The 18,932-nt window shown below is 45.6% G+C and overlaps 1 long non-coding RNA gene across 1 annotated transcript; it reads right to left on the bottom strand.

The window, feature by feature from the left end:
- Window positions 1-1,055: 1,055 nt before the first annotated feature.
- Window positions 1,056-2,122, bottom strand: LOC111856307 (uncharacterized). Its single transcript, XR_002841097.2, has 2 exons — window positions 1,475-2,122; window positions 1,056-1,218 (listed from the first exon to the last, which is right to left on the bottom strand). It is a non-coding gene; the product is annotated as an uncharacterized lncRNA (long non-coding RNA).
- Window positions 2,123-18,932: the final 16,810 nt, after the last annotated feature.

Here is an 18,932-nt window from a genome sequence, read left to right as displayed (position 1 = left end):
ATTCATTGTCCTTGGACCACTGTGTGTGTCTCAGTCAGCTTGGTCCCCTAGTCCTGCTTCCTAGTTAAGTTATTGATTCTTTAGTTTGTTAATCCTTGTTTTGTTTGTTTTGACCCCTCGCGCTCCTCTTGTTTTGCGGTGTGTTCTGTTTCTTCAATAAGCCCCTTTTTATCTTGGAGCCGCAAGTGGATCGTCACCCTCTTCCTGCCTGTACCATGCTGTGCCACAACAGCCTATGGATTTAGAATGGGATGTCAGAAAACTTCCTGTGGGTGTAATGGCCAGTGGCCTGTACTGGCTTATCGGGGTAACTTGTCGGATTTAAGGTACCACAGTTTAAATGGACTTCCATATTCATTCACTTACAGTTTGCCCAGTCTACCTTAAGTCCGACAAGTTACCCCGATAAGCCAGTAACCCCGCTTCGTAGTACAGGCCATAGGTGTTCCAATCCTTTTGTCCATATAGGGTACAACTTAAAATACAGATAGTGTCTGGGGCTGACATAACCAGTGAGCAACAGTCCGGTACAGTAGCTTTTTGGTAACATGAGTGATCTTGTTTATAATGGTGAAAAGGTCTAATAACTTCTGGTAGTGAATGATGCTTAAGTCACTTGGAATTAATTATATCAAATCAGCCCATATGAGTGAAGGTGGGTGGAAAACCAGATTAGAAAAAGTTACCCAGGACCAGAGATCCCTGATTCAGACTGGGCTCCTCTCCAGGATATCGGTCCCAGTAATACTGGAAGATGGTCCATCAGAAGGTTTCCATTATCATGACAAGCAAGAACAAGGCAGCGCTAGGGTTTATTTTTTCCCATTAAAAATAAAATTGGTATCTGGGCTGTCTATAAAATTATGGAGGTTAAATTAATTATAAGGCTTGACTAATTAAAAATCACAATATTTTGTAATGCTACCTAATCTCATGGCACAGCATTCAAATAACACCCAAAAGAAACAAAACTTAACCGTATCAATATGCGAAAATGCACAGCTACTTCGTCTGATTTAAATTAGCCTAAAAAAGCACATAGCCTCCAAACAGGATTGTGTAAAACATTTATTTACAACACTCATCAACTACATGATGACACAGTGTTTAATCAATCATGGGCCAACACAGAATCAAGATGACCCAGCTGAGGGCAGTGTGTAGTCCTGATGGGACCAAGAATGGAGCAGGGCCAAATCCATCTTCGTTTGTCACGGGCTGTCACACAAAAAAATGGCGATAAAAACAGAGCGTCACGGTACATTCTGGCACGGCTGGGCAATGGAGAAGCAACAATTGAGCCTAGAATCCGTCCACCACAGTACCTGCCACCCAAGTGGATGTGTTACTCTTTGAAAATGCACATCACACCAACCATAGTGGCCCATTATAAGATACGACAGCGCAGAAGCTTCCCGCCTGCAATTTGAACTCGCGGGGTACAGATTTGGACAATGCTGCTCACAGCACTTACTTTTCACAAGCGCACATCCAAGCTTCTTAATCTTTCACCCATTGTCTCACCCCACCCAATATCCTGACGCAACATTCAGCAATTACCCAGGACCTGACTTGACCAGGATAATGGCTGAGGTGAACATGTTGTATCTTGGTCTCAAGCTGCCTAACCACTGGCCGCTACCCTCATACGGGAAGATCAGTTTGCTGTGTGCCTAGGTGACGCTGTATGCGCACAAAGGCTGCGTTGTATATTCAAAGCATTTCACTCAGAATCAAATTCTGGCATTTAAAGTCGTTTTCACAGCCAAATAAATAAATAAATAAATCTGGCCACGGCAATGCGAACAATTTATAACAATAACCATATTTTAAAAGAGTTACATATAAATAAAACGCTAAGAGTAGTTAATACTTATTTCGCTTTTTAAAAGGGTAACGTCCTACTTTTTGCTTGACCGCAACTTTTTGTGGTTTGTGGATTACTTCGTTTTTTAATTTCTGTTGTTTATTTGTTTATAGTCTATTGTTTATTTCTGCGTCATTCCTCCTGGCTTTCATTTCTAACACCGTTGATTCCCTTAGCGCCCCTCAATTATTTAACCAAGTATGCGCCGCAACTTTAAATAAAATTGCCTCACAGTCAACATGAAGTAATTCAAAACTTAACCCAAGATTTCTAAGACAAATGTGTTTTAAATCAATCTCACTTCCAGTTTGAAAATCTGTTAACTCGCTTTTCCTGTGGGAAAAGCGGATGATTAATTCTACGGTTTCAGTCTAAAAGCAATAAATGAACATAACGCATGCGTGTCTAGACTTTGCTTTTAAGACTCACATGTCGTTAACAACACGATCGGCACCTCGATTGAATGTATTTTCTCTCAGGTTTCAAACTTCAATCAATGAACGAACAAGGAGAACTTTCAACTACCGCCTTCACATCACGGCGCCGCCCCGCCCCGCCCCGCCCCCGCCACGCCCACCGATCCGCCCACCCGTAGGTGCGCTCTTTTGTTAGAATACTTGGCCTCCCAGCCCCCTGTCATCACATACCTGATTTACGCCCCCCGCCGGCTCTAATACCTCTCCCACGGCACTAGCAAGCACCGGCACATCAGATGCCTTGAGGTGTAAAGAGTGTTGCTTTTTTTTGCAGCTTGTCGTGAATCACACGTTTGAAAGGTCATATAACAGGTTTCCGTCGCCTTGTCAGAATCTGTGAAATTAGTTTAAGTGCCGCGATGGGAAATTGCGCCACGAACAAACTGCAACACAGGCTCTGCCCGCAGTCTTCGCTGTGGGAATAGAAAATAGTTAACTGTTGTTTCCTAACCATGCACTTGTATTATTATAGGGGGGCTGGAAACATATTGAACCAAATAGGTATATGCATAAAAATCTAGCCTTAATCTGACACAGAACTGCACAGTTAATGAATTTATTTGTTGCTTAATTATTTTTATTGCATTTAATTTGAAGAACTGTTTTGGTGAGAGGCTGTTCACCTTCTTGCTAGGCTGTAGGTTTGCACGATGGAATCTGGCTCCATGAGGTATAGAGTGTGCTTTTCACAAATATTAGTGACCGTCCTCCTGGTACTGCTCCTGATGACATGCTCTGCAGCTGAACTGCTGACTCTTAACGGACATGTGTGATAGGGAGCTCGGGTTTTCAAGAGAATCCCAAAGGGGGCTTGGATTAAACCTTGGCTTGGCTTGCGAGTGAGAGGACCACGCTAACACGCTAACACGCTAACATGACATTAGCCATAAACGTCTTGGGATTCAGCATGTTGCCGTGACTCTGTCGAGGTTGTCTAGCCTTTGGACATGAGCATTATTGCAGGCAGTAAGTGGGAATGTGGAGCAAAGCCAAGCCTTTATCAGCAGTGGCATGCACTTCCAGGAGCAGTTAATGCAAGATCGCCTCCTTTTCTGGGTAATTTTATTTATTTTTTTAAAACGAAAAGGTTGTGGAGCCCCAGAACACCTCTAGTATCATCACTCAGTAGAGGGTTCTAGGAGCAGGCTGGGGAATAGGCATGGATACCCGGGCAGATTCAGGTGGGGCAACACTTACCAGGAGCCCTTCAATACATAACAACATATTCAATTTGTCCTGTATTTTTCTACCCTCCTGCAAACCTGACCAAGGTGCCATTTTGTCAGGGGACCTTGACTGTCTAGCTACAGTTCCTGCAGGATGCCACACCGCCGTTAGTATTTTTCAAAAGGGTGCATTACAATGCCTAAATGATTCCTGACCAGTACACAGGCAAGAAAATATATAAGCAAAAACACTCCTCCCCCCTAAAAAACAAACATTTGATTACGGTCATTTGATAGTGTAAGTTTAACTGGCCACATTTAATAATAAACGCGACGCAAAAATGTATTATGATTCCCTTTTGTTAGTGCAAAGTCTTTTGTAGAGACTATGACTCATTAGCCTCTGCATCAGTTAATGATAATGAGGTATGCTGAGGCTGGGCTCTTCCTGCGCAGAGTGTGTTACGGGTGGTCTATGACGCAACTCAATGACTGTGGCATTTATGCATTTATATGTAGATTAAATTTTATGCTTTGCAAATGTTTGTTCTCAGATGCATGCCATATGTCAGGCCGCTGCACTGTCCAGGGCCTGCTGCCCACTCCCGCGGCTGTCTGTCCTGGGGGTTAATTAGGAAGTTTTGGTTGGAAACCAAGTGTGCATTTGCGAGACGTCTCAGCGGGCCCAGTGTCCTGCTTTAAAGACAAAAAAGTAAGAGCATACAAAATAGACAAGGACTTCTACAAGCTATCCTCCAAAAGCCACTCGATTCTTGCAACCCTCGGCATGATCTACAAACAGGTTGCTAGCTAAGGGTGTTTTCCATGAGTGTAGCGCTCCCCGAAGGTGCATCGATGTACTAGCAGCCGCCAAGAGGAATCTTGCCGTAACCCCTCACAGTCCTTCAGGCTGTGTCGGTTGACAAGGTCGTAAAGATGTATGCGAGAAATTTAAGCAGTGAGGTATTCATAGAAACGCCACCAAGCATTGTGCTTACCTCTCACGTAGCGTCATTAAAAACGCAGCTGTCCCAGAATGCAAAATAATGACTATAGATCAAGTATAATAGGCTTAATAAGAAAATGAACAGCTCGCCAACGATTGTGTTGCAGTGCGCTGTTTTTAATCCTCTGGTTGGTCAGTTTTCAGGCAGTGGTTTCTTTTATACGTAGAGACATGGTGTGTAACAGGATACACGATCTACCTTCTGGTCATGCATGACAGTGGAGTTAGACCTTAGAGTTAAGGCAGTGACACGTCTCCCCAGAAAGAGTGTCAAATTATACTGCGTAGGAGGAGGGTTTCACCCCACCCCCATCTAATCAGGAGGAAGATACATCCGTATTTTCACAAAACTTAGAGCATGGCACGTGACAGCAAGCTTTTCGTACCTTCTGTTCACCTCATTTCAGGCATCTCCGAAGTCTGAATACCAGCCACGCACAGGATCTCTGCAACTGCGAAGAAATATCAGCTGTGTATTAGTTCTTTTTTCTCAGCATTTGTGCTTGTAACCCTATTGTAGTATTGGAGGAAGGGGTTCCTGGATTCCAACTGGATTCCAATTGCCACACGGATTGAAACCCCATTGCCGTTTGCTGGGGCTCACAGTCAGAGAGCGAAGCCCAGTGACCTCCGTCAACTTATTAAAGCGCATTGCGGGGACCCTGCTCCTTAAGGACAAGCCTGGTAAAAATCCGCTTGTGTCTCACTCCTTTCACAAGCCTACACGCTGAGATAAGGACTCCATCTTTTGATGTGGCCCAGCCTCCTAATTGGAAGGAGCTGAAGTGTTAGTTTGTCAGGTCATTAGTCCTCGTGACCCTTCCCGCTGCCCGCTCCGAATGTCATTAGGAGCTACATTTTCTCACAGCAATGGACAGGTGACCGGCGGTCTGGTTTGCGTTTAGGGATCTCTTTGTGAAATCTGCTTCTGTTTAAATTAAATTCCATAACTGGCAGAGGTTAAATAATAAGTTTTCAAAGCTGTAATTATAATGAATGTTAAGTTGTTTCTAACTGGGCTTGTGTATAGTAGTATATATCACAATTTTAGACACAATTCCAAAAAGACTTGGACATAAGTAAAACATAACCATGTCTCACACTCAAAAAAGAAATAATAATCATATTACCTATAAAACTGATACAGATATTCAGAAATTTGCTTTTTAAATTGCTAGCCAGCGGCAAAAGCTGAAAGTAGCACGTTGCTCAAAGTCCCTTGTTCAAGGTGCCAATCTTTAACATCGTTCATGAGCAATAATGTCGGAGATGCTTGTGCTCCAAACGGCAGTATCTCTTACTCAAACAGACAGTCTAAACCAACACTGGTGTTACCATGTAGAGGAATGTTACCCGAAGGCAGCTCTGTGGTAGATCCAGTGTGAAGAGGTGGTACGGAAGTCTGGGTCATGTGCTGTTAGCTGATGTTACTCTAAAAAGGCAGACCGCTATAAAGCATGGGAGTTGCAGAAGTAACAGATGTTGCCAGCAGTGTAGGCTACTCGTAACCCTTTTAGCAGAACCCCTAATCTGAGCGTGATCTGGCTGACATGAATCAACACGAATGATCGAGTCATTCTGGGGGTTTGTTTCTACATGATGTGCTCCCATGGTGATCAAAGCGGACATGGCTTACGAGCTTAGCGGGCCCCAGAGGTACTGCCAGAGATACCATTCTGCTTGCAGGGGAACCTCTTACTGGGTTTTAATCGCACCTTGAACTGTGTTTACATGCATCAGCAAGAATTCCCATAATGCAGTTGTTATATACCTAAGAAGTTTCGCCATAATACTTCAAAGGCCGTGTGTGTCATGGCTATAATGTTTCACTTTAATGCAGAAACACACATCAAAAGGCACTTCACTTTCCTTTGTGTTAGGTACATGGACCGGTGGCAGTGGGTATATGGATGGTGGTGAGTTTGGACTCTAAATTTTCATTGAACTTCATGTTTGGTAGAAGGAAGTTCAAAGATTTTACTAGAAAATATGGGGGTAACGTGGTGGGAGGAGCGTTGTGGACATCTGGGGGCTTCATTCTGAGCCTGACTCTCCGCGTCTTTCTATGGGTTTCTATAGGACAGTAAGGAGATCTCTCTACCAATGTTGTGGGAGTACCCTGTGTGTTTGGGGGGGGGTTTGGGGCTGATTTGGTCCCTACCACTGTCAGAATGCGCCGTGACTCCAGGATTATCATAAACCTAGAAAAGTGGTAATAGGAAAATTAATTCTCAAAATTAACAGATTATTTAGTTTCCAGAAAGGTTTGATTGTGTGTAGTAATAATCACAGTATAATATTATGCTATATGTCTTTTCTATCTTTGAAGTTATTCTTGCTTGACATGAACTCTGGAACTTTTTCAGGAATCAGAGCCTTTTTCCGGAACCAGGAGTTTTTCCCGTCTTCCAGGAACTCAGCCTGATTGTAGTTCCTCTGAGGCAGTTCCGGAACCCCTTCTTAATCCCTACTCCAGATTAGGTCCTTTTTGTTCAAACACAAACTACTGGGGAGGCGCTTACAGCGATAATTTGCAATTGATTGACCACAAGCACCGGCACTAACATAGAAGTTACACGGCAGTGCAAGAAAAGAGATGTAGCAGAGCCAAAAATGAGTAGATGGAATTCTTTGTGTACCTTGTTGACATTTAATGCATTACTGAATATCTTTTTGCTCCATATTTATGCACTGAAAAATGTGATCGATAACCAATATACTTTGGTCTAAAATTGCCGGTTCCAGCAGCATAATTTCCATCCATCGTCTGTAACTGCTTGTCCTATTCAGGGTTGCAGGGGGGTCCAGAGCCTATGGGCACAAGGTAGGGAGTGACCCAGGATGGGGGGTCAACCCATTACAGACCACACTCACACACCATTCAGTCAGTCACCCTAGTACAGCTATGGACAATTTGGTAACTCCAATTAACCTTTGCATGCTTCTAGACTGTGGCGGGGGGGGGGGGCGGGGGGGGGGAAGAGACCCTAGAGTACTTGGAGGAAGCCGCACAACAACACGGGGTGAACATGCTTAACTCCACACATGGAACCCAGGTCCCAGAGATGGGAGGCAACAGCACTAACCACTGCACCACCATACCACCCAGCAAAGAAATTTGCCAGCGTTTATTAGAAAAAGAGTGCTACATTGTTTTTTTTTCCGAAATATTTGTTAGATTTAATAATAAAGTATAAACATGTCGCAGGTCGTATAAATAAATTAACAGCTGTGTCCCATTTTTATCACGATTGATTCCCCAATAGCTAACATATAACTAACAAAACAATTTCATCTTCCATTGTCTTAGGATGGCGGTGTAGTTTCCCATGAAATTATGTTTAACCTACGACCATTTTTCGTCTCCCAAGAACTTAGAACCAGGAACCAGGTTCCATAACTTTGGTGTGAAAGCACCCTTAGATTTAAACATGAAGCCATAACTCCAGTGGGGTGTAACATGCAAAGTCATCTGTCTTTAAGTTATCTGTCCTCTTAAAGCTTTCGTTCTTTTATCCCAATGGTCAACATGGAACAATTAACAGACGATAAGAGTGATGAACACCCAATAATGTCTTTATCAGCAAAAGTCCATCTCGGCTGCTTAAAATCAGTGGAAGGGTATCAGCTGACATGCCCAAGAAACAAGTAAATAAACATCTCAAGGCAGTCAAGTGAGGTCTACAACTAATTATCTGATAAGATTGCTCTCCACTGCGTTGACAGTAAGCCGGTATGTTATTTGGACAGATTTACTTTAAATGCCTTAATTAGAAAAACTCCAGAGTTTTGCTTCCAATCAGGTTAATGAGTTTCAGAGCGCGGCCACATTCCAGAGATAAGCAAATGGAAATATTCCCTTGAAGCAAGGCTGGCTGACTTACTGTGGGGCAACCAGGTGTGGCAGCATTAATCGAGGGTTTAAATGGGTCTTATGACTTGTTACACAGCTGAGCCAAAGTGGGATTACATTGTGCTGGTACAAGTCAGTCCCCAGAGGTACAACACGTCCGGTTTCCCAGCCACGTGGCTGCAGCGTCCTTGTGCGTTTTCTGCACCGTGCTCGAAAGCACTTCTGATGGACGCACATGCACTCGGAGGATCTCGCTACCCTCCCGTTCGCCCGCTCTCAGGCCCTGTGTCTGGCGCACCGAGGCGACGGAGAGGCCACCCTCACACGGGGAGTTTCCCAGAGATCGTTACGCAACAGGAGCTGGGGAACGGGGCCAAGCCAGTCACATCAAAGAGCAGCGAGGGGAGGCTGCCCGGCCCAACGCAGCGTCAGCTCATTACGGCACTCATGACTGCTCATTCCCCTTCTTTTCCACATTAAATTATACATCTGTGCCACTTCTAACCAAGACAATCAGGATGAAAATACAATTCCCTGCAGCTGGGCACCGCAGAAAAAGAGAATAGTTTCGAACGGCACATCAATTCAAAATGTATTAAGTAGCCAGTAGTTAACACACGGCCATTTCACTGAGCAAAATGTCCATTTGTTCTCTATATACTTATGTTTTTTTAAAGTGTCATGCATATTAAGAGAATCTGGTTTTCTGTTATAAATTTAGACAATTAGTCAGGATTTCTATGTGCCTTTTTCCCATAAGAGGCAACTACTGTATAAGAAAAACGAAGAAGTTGCATTTCTTGATGGGATACGTTAATTACTGATGGCTGTGAAGTTCCTTCACTGGATGGGGAAACTGCAGAATACAGGCCGGGTGTACTCTGCATTCGCCCTGTTCATCCACACATCTGGTTTGGGACCCAGCACTCCTTCTGCACCCCGTTACCCTGCACACAGACACACTCTCTCGGAATCCTTGCCTGATACAGCATCACCTTTGTAGCGTTTTCTCTGAAAACCACAAACACACTTTAGCCAATGGTCAGTGGGCTCTGTGGTCATGTGACACTCGGGTCTGCCTTTCCATTCTTAGAATGAACCAGCAGTGCCCCCTGCTTTGTGTTTCTGAGAGAAAGAGGGGGCATTAAAAAAAAAAAAACACGAAACAACTGCTGGATACAGTGCCTCTAACTTGAGTTTGTTATGTCACATAGTATTTTCTGCTCCTTTACATACAACTTTAAACATTTAGAAATTATTGCCTTCACCAAAAAAGAGTGGTGGGTGTCAGTCACCCTATTTTCTAGTTTAAAAAAGTCTATTTTTGGGTTGATAACAGTAGCATGACACCAAAGTGTGTGAGAACAGTTTCATTATACTTAAGGTCAGGTCCTGGAAGCAGAGTATTCAGCAAAGGCCTCATCATTGTACCCTTCAGCCAGGACCTAAACATTCATCCAACAAAGCATCCAGCTGTCTGAATGTAAGAAAAAATGTTTAAAAGTTTTTTTTGATAAAAAAGCGCGGCAGGACAACGAATAAGGTAATAAGGTAACATAATACAGGCATTAGCTGGGGCAAGAGGCCTGTGTCTCCGAGGAAGTGCAGCGCTGTCCCAAACTGGACGTTTTTTTACAAACGCCAACAGGTGGGTGGCCCTCTAATGGAGGGGAACAGCTGCTGAAAACCAGATGGCACCGTAAAGAAATCGCTGGAAAATGATTAGCGGTAAGTCCAGTGCAGCTTTCAGCCTTACAGTGTGGTCGTTCTGTGTGGTGCCAGGGGCGGGGGGGGGGGGTCACGCACACCAGTGTGAAGGCGTTCCAATTGGGCACGACTTGGGGGCCCGTGTGGCTTTCAAGCTCTGGCAGCATCTCCATCCCAAATGCCGCCTGCCCCCCATAAAAAAGAAAACGGCTGTCAGCATGGTCACAAAGTACTACTCGGGTGGGGTGTGGGGGGGGGGGGTTGGGAGGTGACACCAGAGCTGTCTTCTGCGAAAAAGCAGCATTCCAGCCATAGCTTGGGCCTTGGCAAGGATGTGCGACAACTGCGATGGATGTGGCTCGGATCCTGGGGGAGGAGTGGCCCCAGGAACTGAAAGCCTGCCTGTTTATGGGCAGCAGGTGGTGCAGTGTTTAAGGAGCTGGATCCTTGCGGGCAGGATGGTGCTGTAACCATAAGCAACTTAACGGCGCTTAAACACTCCATAAAAAACATCCATCACACTTCATGAATGGGTAATTGGGACCAGTTAATGCCCGTAACAATGCTTAGCAGACGACCCATATTCTGAATAATGTAACATTTCACAGACAAATCGGTGACTTCATGTGTCATTGTATTGCTGTTTCATTTGTGTAATACAATATGAAATTGCACTTAACGCACCCTTTAGCTGGGGGGGGCCGCACCGGTCCTTTTGAACTTATCAGACAAAGGAACTTAAACTTCAGCACCTTTAATGATGTATAAACGTGTAAAACTGTAAATTTGCTGAGTAAATAACTTGCATTGTAAACTTGTAATGGAACCTGAAAAGCCTAAGAATGTCAAGATGAAACTGCAGACTTGCTGAGTAAACAAATCGTCTTGTAAATGTGTAATATGATCAGTGGAATGCAGTGACTTTCAAAGCAATGAAAAGCAAATTGAATAGCCACAAAAAAATACGCTGTTTCTATCCTATTAAAATGTAATTAATAATCTTCAGGTCTTAACTGATGTTCTCGGTCCTCGCATGCACTTTGGTATACTTTATGAAATGACCAAGATCACTTTATTAAACCAGTGAATTTTGCACAAGCAGTAACAGCTCAATGGAGGCTTCTCTACTATACTCTTGTCCATGTTTTATTAATGCCGACCTCCAGTGACGTCCAATCGCTGTGAAGGATCATGGCTCACTTTTGCATGCTTGGTTTTAATCCTGTTTCACAAGGTTACTGAAGTCCAAAGTCTGTGTATATTGCCCATGACCCCCTGCCCCACGAGTCACTACATCTTGTGAAACCCTGTCTCTCTGTCATTTGAGGGATGCTTGGAATCTCCTGGAAAGAAAATTCCCTCGGTTCAGCTCAGATGTTTTCTTCTTTGCCCTGGTGGCAAATCCATGGAGCCCCGTAACCCGAAGGGAGCCGTCGGAAATCCTTTAATGTGCAGCGGACTCCTGTCAGACGTGACGAGGGAACGGCTGACCTCGGTGCTCTCGCTCCCGGGGAAGAGCCAGGCTTTAACAAGACGGCCCTGTAACACCTGGATTCACAGGGACGCCTGTAACATCCGATACGCTTCATCTTGGCTTCCCTCGTTTTTGTCTTTATTGTTGTCCGTTCTCTCTATTGACAACCTCTCGGGCTGTTTTGTTTGACTTGAGGTTAGGATACTTGACTATATTTAGCCATATTATTATTATTATTATTATTATTAAGGGTTCAAAGCACGTAGTGCTATGGAGCCTTATTGTTTTTATTATTATTATTATTATTATTATTATTATTGGACTTGTGTTTCTGTTCACCCACTTAATACCATCTCTCTATGTTACATTAATTTATTTTTAGTTAACAGCTGTTGGATGTGGTGCTGTTTATTGACTATTTCAGTCCTTTTGTGTGGTTGTTTACTGTGGAGTCGGTAATTACGAACAATTTCCTCCAGGATAATAAAATTATTCTGATTCTGATTATTATTATTACAGACGGAGTTTCTTTGAGGCGCTAGATAGTGGAATAGTAGAGCACCCCCCCCAGCCCCTAATCAAATGGCGGGCCGAAGGTGCATATTGAGTGCCACCTTACCAAGGAGACCGGACGCGGCGCCGTTTGTCCACTGGTGTCGCCGTGGCGACGGGGAGCGGGCTCCCTTGCGCTATATGTGCTCGGCTTTCATGGACCACGCCCTGGCTGATCGAATTGCCACTGTTATCCTGTCTTAACGCGCTCCTAAACGGTGCGTAATCCCTAATTTATGAGCTTATTAAGCCTGATTAGAAGATACGCACTGACTTGGTTACGGTATTAAAAATGTATTAGGGAAGGAGGGCAGAGAAGCAAACAAATAAATTATATTCCACTCTAACAGCTATTACATCATACTCAGTTTAATTTATTTCATGTTATATCTTTGTATATGTTTGTGTAATGGAGTGCATGATTGATATTGATAAAATAATGATTGATATTGATGATTGTTTTTTAATACAAAAATTGCAAATACTGTATATGAAGAGCTCAGACATGCACTTCTGCTTTTCATCATATGCTTTTATCTAGAGCAGGTTTACATTTGTTTATACAGCTGTACATTTTTTTCTGATACTAGGGTACGACAGCATGACCCAGCCGGGACTCTTTGCCGAGGGCCCTCTCCCTCAGCAGACATGGCATTGGTGTTTCTGCTCTGTTCTCTGTGGTCTCTGCAGTCCACGTTTAATACGCCGCCTGCGGCCAGCTCTAGCAGAGGTGACCTCGACGTGCTCGCGTGAGCACACCTTCGTGGTGACAGCCCTGGACTGGGACAAGGAGGTGGTGCTGGGGGCGGGGGGGGGGGCTAAGATGGAGACAATGTAAGGACCAGTTTGATGTTTGACAAAAGGGCTGGAAAAGCGTCGGTGCCGGGAAGGGGGACAACACAGAGACACACTTTTGTGTCTGTTGCTGTTTTCCATAAATGATTTGCAACGACGTAGGAGACATTGGTGATACTGGAGGCAGCACAGTTTAATAATTTAAGATTTAAGGGTCTGTTTATTGGGGGTCAGTGAATCCCAATTAAATTTTGGAGGGTGCACATTCTCCTGGGTCCTACGGCCCTGGCCATCCATTCAATGATCTGAGTGTAACTGGATGACGCAAACGCCTCGAACCATGGGACAAGCCGCATAAGGAAATAGGGGATAAATACTGATGGTGATAAAGGCAGGAGACCTACTTAGGACCAAGATATCTGGGCTTACGCTATATTTAGACTCAGCTACTCCCAGATGGTCTTGGCTGGGGTGTGACCATAAGTATCTCACTATAGAAGCCTAGTGGGGAAGTGACCAGCCTCTCTTACAGACACCAAACTCTTTTCCCCCTTAATATGGGTTTAACAAGGAAATAGCTAAAAAGACGAGCCATGCGCATCGTTATTCTAAATCACGTTATTTAGGTTTACAGCTAAATATCAGTATAAAACGCAATTTAATGTATAATTTTTTCAAAATAAAAGTTTTGCAGTGCAGATAGCTATCATGACCGCACTCCCGGCATATCTTTGAGTTCTGCGCTTGTTTTGAATAAGCGAATCAAAATGCATGAACGCATAACGAATACAGGAATAGGGCCTTCTTGTGTTGAAGGAACTACATACTACATACAAAATGGTTTTGCGCAGAACAGAAAATGACCAGAGTTTTTGCATCAGCAACCACCCCCCCCCCCCCAAAAAAAAAAAAAACCTGTATATTTCATTGTTATGATACGTGCATGTTGATGAAATGACCTGAAATGACCCCAATCATCATCTCAAAGCAGCGAAGGTATCGGAGGGGAAACTGGGACGTCAACCCTTACGAGAGACCGCCACCGGCGTGAAAAGGCGAGGAATTCCCAGGCGTGCGTGGACGCTACCTCTAATCACCGGTAATTCAGCTGTCTTCGCTGGCGGAGCAGCCCCCCCCTCCGCTCCGCCGCTGTGCTAAATTGGATATGAGTGACTGCTGTAATCCCCTGTTGCTTTGAGGGGACTTTTACGGCTCTGTCCCGTGCCGCTGGAGGGTGGTGCGGAAGACGATTAAATACCTGAGCGCTGCCTTTGCCTGCCCTTATCGCTACAGCGGATTACGGCCCGACTTTGAGCGGAGCGTCGCGCCTGGGCGCACACTAAATGGCCCATGCCAAGCGACGGCTCGCTGTCATTGATTTCTCATCCGGCGAGGCAGGGGCTGACCTGTCTTGCCAGTAAGCCGTGGGCCCCCGACGGTCCCTCTTGGGGAGAAGGGACTGCCAGATGATTAACGCAGGGCCCCCCCACTTCAAAACACTCACACATCTGACAGGAGCGGCACGAAGTTATTAAATAACAGCACAGCCCAACCCTGTTAGGGCTAAATGACCGAGTCACTGGCAAAAACACCAAATTCACTGCTACTTCAGGTCACAGTCTAATGCGTTTTCAAACACTAAACAAACAAAAAAAAACCATAAATCATTGTGACTGTGGGTCCGATTTATTACTTGTAATACAAAATATTGTTCCTTAACATAATACAGTTTCAAGGCACTGAGATATCTCATTGTAATTATCATTATTATTCAAAAATTAAATGCAGACTAAAGCTATATATTTGAACAGGCATAATTATATATGCGATTGCTGTAGGATGATGTAATATCTTGGTCTTATATGCCTTCTGTGTTTTCAAGAAGTCATCTAGAACTTTTTAAGTAAAGGTGTGTGAGTCCCTGTATGATTTCTCTCTCTTCTGGCCGTGTGTGACTACACTAACCCTAGGCCTAATAATCAAAACTCTCAGCCGTTCCAGCAAGAAGAGTCCGTGTCAGACCGCAGCCCAGACCAGCAGAAACTGGGCCAGCTGCACACTGCGGATGGTGGTCCCCAGCAGGAAACCGCTGGTTCTGATGGCCAGCTGTCCTTAAACGTGATTAACTGCTACAAGCTCAGAGGTGGTACCGGTCCCAGCCCAGGCAGCAGGGATCAGCAGTAACGTGGCTGTCGCTGATAAAGCCGTCGTGCTCCTAATCTGCCACGGCACTGGTTTCCTCTTCCGAGTGGGGTCTGCGCGTTTCCATAGAGATGTAAGCAGTGGGTGCATGGTGGTGGTGGGACGGGGGGGGGGTTCCAGGCAAACCCAGAAGCTCAGCAGATAAGTGGCCCAGGCGGTCACGGCGTAGGAGGCGTGAAGCGACAGGAACGGGGTCTATGAATGATTTAGCCCCGAAGATGCCGGCGAGACGTCAGGACTGTCGCTGCTCTCAGGACGTGTCATTTATAATTCATATTTTACGGACTCGCATTTTATGAATTATTCGCCCTCTTTGTTTGCCTGGGTGGCGACTCAGTCTTTTTTAAGAAGTATCCCAGGAAAAAAAATTAAAAATTCAGAACCCCGCTTGTGGGGTTGGATGTGGGTACAGTAAGCAGATACGACGGTTCTAGGTCAATCGAGGGCTCGTTCGGCCAACCTGCATCACCTGACGGATTGAGAAGGGTGCTTTATCAGGTCACGGCCCGATGGATAAGAAGCACAGAACCTACGAGAGGGAGGTCCAAGCCTCATGCGGAACGAGAACCTCAAGCTCGGATGCGAGGAAAGACACCGGCCCGGAGATTTTAATTTGTGCAATTACTGCGTGTCTGTCGTGTGCATCTTTAGCTCCTGTCGTCCCCACATGTCGTCTGGCGCACTTTCTGATTACTTTAATTACACCCTGCCAGATTATAGGGATTCAGACTGGATTTTTTATTTTTTATTTTTTTAAACGCTCTGAATGTAAAAGACAGTGCTAAGAGGAAACAGGGCATTTGTGCAGCACATCTAAATGATTCTCACTGGACTAATGTAAATCAATTATTCAAAAGAGATATCTCCTGTAGCCTTTAAGAAAAAAAGTTAAAAAAAAACAATACTCCTCCGAAACTAGACACAGAGCTTAACAGAGTGTCAGGCCAAGACAATTACTGAGATAGGTTACACGGGTTTGCGGCCGTAAGCCCCTAGTTGAATTACGGGATTCTGCTTTCATTAGCTGTCCTTTCAAGGCGTCTCACTCACTCAGAGTGAAACATCCCCCCCCCCCCCCCCTTTGGGGACCCCAGCAGCAGAGTTACCTGCTTTTTCTGTGCAAATGTGGAGAACTCTGAGGTCTCGGCTCAGACAGATGATGTCACTCTGGAAATGGAAATCTCTGAAGCGGCTGCTGTTTTGTACACACTGCCTGAAGGAGCCCTGTCACCAAACAATTTCAATTCTTAACCCTGACTGCCCTGTGATTTTTGCAGTTTTTGTTGTATTTGGGTCCATTGCCTAGACATATGTTAAATGTCCTGTATTCCTGCTTAGATGTGTTAGCAGATGCTACAGTCTGCCTGTGTCTTTTGTTTTTAAATGTCTGTTATGGTTATATTAACTGGGTGGGTACATGTTGCGGTTAACCTTTTTACTATTACTAATTAAAGCATGCCAGCCGCAGGGAGAATCAGTCTGGGTGGAAGCACACGCCTGCTGACCAAATAAATCTGAGCACTGGGCTGCCACTGGAGAGAGAGGCTCCCTGGCCGCTGGGACCTGGCTGTGTTGTTTCCCGGTCAGCCGAACGGAAAGATGGACCCCCTCCCCAACCCCCTGGGCCCCACGGACGGCCACCACAAGAAAGCAGCGGGCGAGCGACCACACAGTGCCACATGGTGGAAGTGGCTTTTGCACTGCCCACACTGGGTGACGCTATATAAATAAAATCTCATTCAGGATGTACCACAGCCTCGTGCCCTGTGTGGGATCGACCCCGATTAGGTCACTGCTCATCCAGTTACTCCCAGGACCGGAACCCGCTGAACTTCACGAGCTTTAAAAATGATGGAATGACACAACCCTAGATCGCAATGACAGTGGGGTTGGTCAGGGGTGGAGGGAGATATGTCACGGGGGGGTTAGGGGAACGTCTTAAACCAGGGGGTTGGCGCGGGGGGGGGGGGGTCTCTGTAAATTATCACGAATTTTGCATGATTTGCTGTTATCAAGAGGGGCTCTTGAAAAAATTTGCTGACCCCCCTCCCCCCCCACTGTAAGACATTTTCTCATTGCTACTAGAGGTCCCCTTTATCTCTGGACCCTTGGGTTCATCTCTCTTTGTGTTTATTTCACCTTCGGACTGTTCATATGGGAATATGAACCGTCAGAGATCCAGGGATCTTCATGTCACCTCTATCCGGGCTGCAGTTTACTCCGTACCATGTGAGCAGCCCACCAGACGGCCGCCCCCTGACTCCGGCAGCGGTAATAAAACCATCCTGTCTGATAGATACATGCCCCCACCTTCCTGTTATGCCACCTTCTCTGCTGACCCCCGGCTCTGCGCCATAATTGTTTGCACAAACCCTGCGGTGAGGATTACTCTGCATGTCACGAACTGAAGGACACAGGGAAGAAAAAACACACACACACAAACACAGCTTTGTAGTTATATCTTTGTGGGGACTCTCCATTCATTTCTATGGGGAAAAATCTAATCCCAATACGACGACCCTAACCCCTACCCAGCCCTAATCACAACCATAAGCAACCAAAGAAAACAGAAAAGGTTTTGCATTTTTAGTTTTTTGAGTGCAGTCGCGCATCAAAAAAAAATTCAGTTTTGGAAATTGGTCCCCATAAGGTAAAGAAAACAGGTATTCATCACATTGTGGGGACCGAGTCTCCCCACAGGGTAAGGTGTATCTAGACCACACACACACTGGCCGAGACACACACGCACACACTTGCCTGAGGAGTACTCAGGCTTGCTGGGGTGTGTGAGTACTGCCGCAAGCAGGATCTCCACAGCCATTTAAAGAGGTGAAGACCTGTCATCCTGGTTCAGCCCTGCCTCGCGGCCTCTTCTGCAGACCTGAAAACGCCAGTGGTGATATTGCAACGCGCTGGACCTAAATTCTCCTTCAATTTATAGCACACTTGTGTATAGCCCCCCCCCCCCCCCCCCCCCAGCTCCTATGGCAGCATCGGCACAGCAGCGCCTTCTTAGCGCTGACGCAGTTGCCCCCCATAACCCCCCCCTCCCCAAATCAAACAGTTGGCGATAGAGATAAGCAGCTACACAAGGAGACAGATTAGTAGCTTGTAATTAGGGATTCCTAATAAACTAATTTACAAGGACAATCCTCTCAAACCTGGTCAGGCTGCCCATATTCAGGGCAGATTCTTCTTCTGGGTCAGGTGGGAGCCAGTGCATGGTTGCTGGGGGGGGGGGGGCTAATCCCAAGGATGACCTGGTTTCATAGGCTTACTCCTTAATGATCCACCAGCTATGGGCGGTGGTGGTGCTGCTGGTGAGGGGGGGAGGGGGTCACAATTTGTCATCACCGTCAATGTCATGGCCACTATTAGCTGTGATGAGGGGTCAATTGGTCAAGCACCCTGTCTAAAAGGTCATTGTTTGGTCTGCCCAAGAGGCATGTCCCACCCGGCAAAGGGATGGGAATAGGCAAGTTCCCTACACTCACCCCCCACCCCAAACTCACAAACCAGCACCCTTTTAATGGAGCTGAAATTCCAGCAGTGGAGGGATGGATTTTACTCCCATAAAATCTGGGTCAAAGGCATCAGACTCTCCATCTGCTGTTTTGTTGTGTGGCAAACATTCCCCAGAGCAGTCTTTCCCAACCCGGTCCAACCCGGTCCAACCCGGTCCTCAAGCACACACAGACGGTCCACGTTTTTGCTCCCTCCCAGCTGCAAGGGAGAAAAAATGTGGACTGTCTGCAGGTCCCCGAGGACCGGATCCCCAGTGGAATGGAAGAGGGTGTGCTGACAAATAGCCTTTACCCAGAAGATGACCGTTTT

This window comes from Paramormyrops kingsleyae, chromosome 19 (genome assembly GCF_048594095.1).
Source record: "Paramormyrops kingsleyae isolate MSU_618 chromosome 19, PKINGS_0.4, whole genome shotgun sequence".
NCBI classification, from domain to species: Eukaryota; Metazoa; Chordata; class Actinopteri; order Osteoglossiformes; family Mormyridae; genus Paramormyrops; species Paramormyrops kingsleyae.
This window is presented reverse-complemented; position numbering and strand designations above follow the sequence as displayed.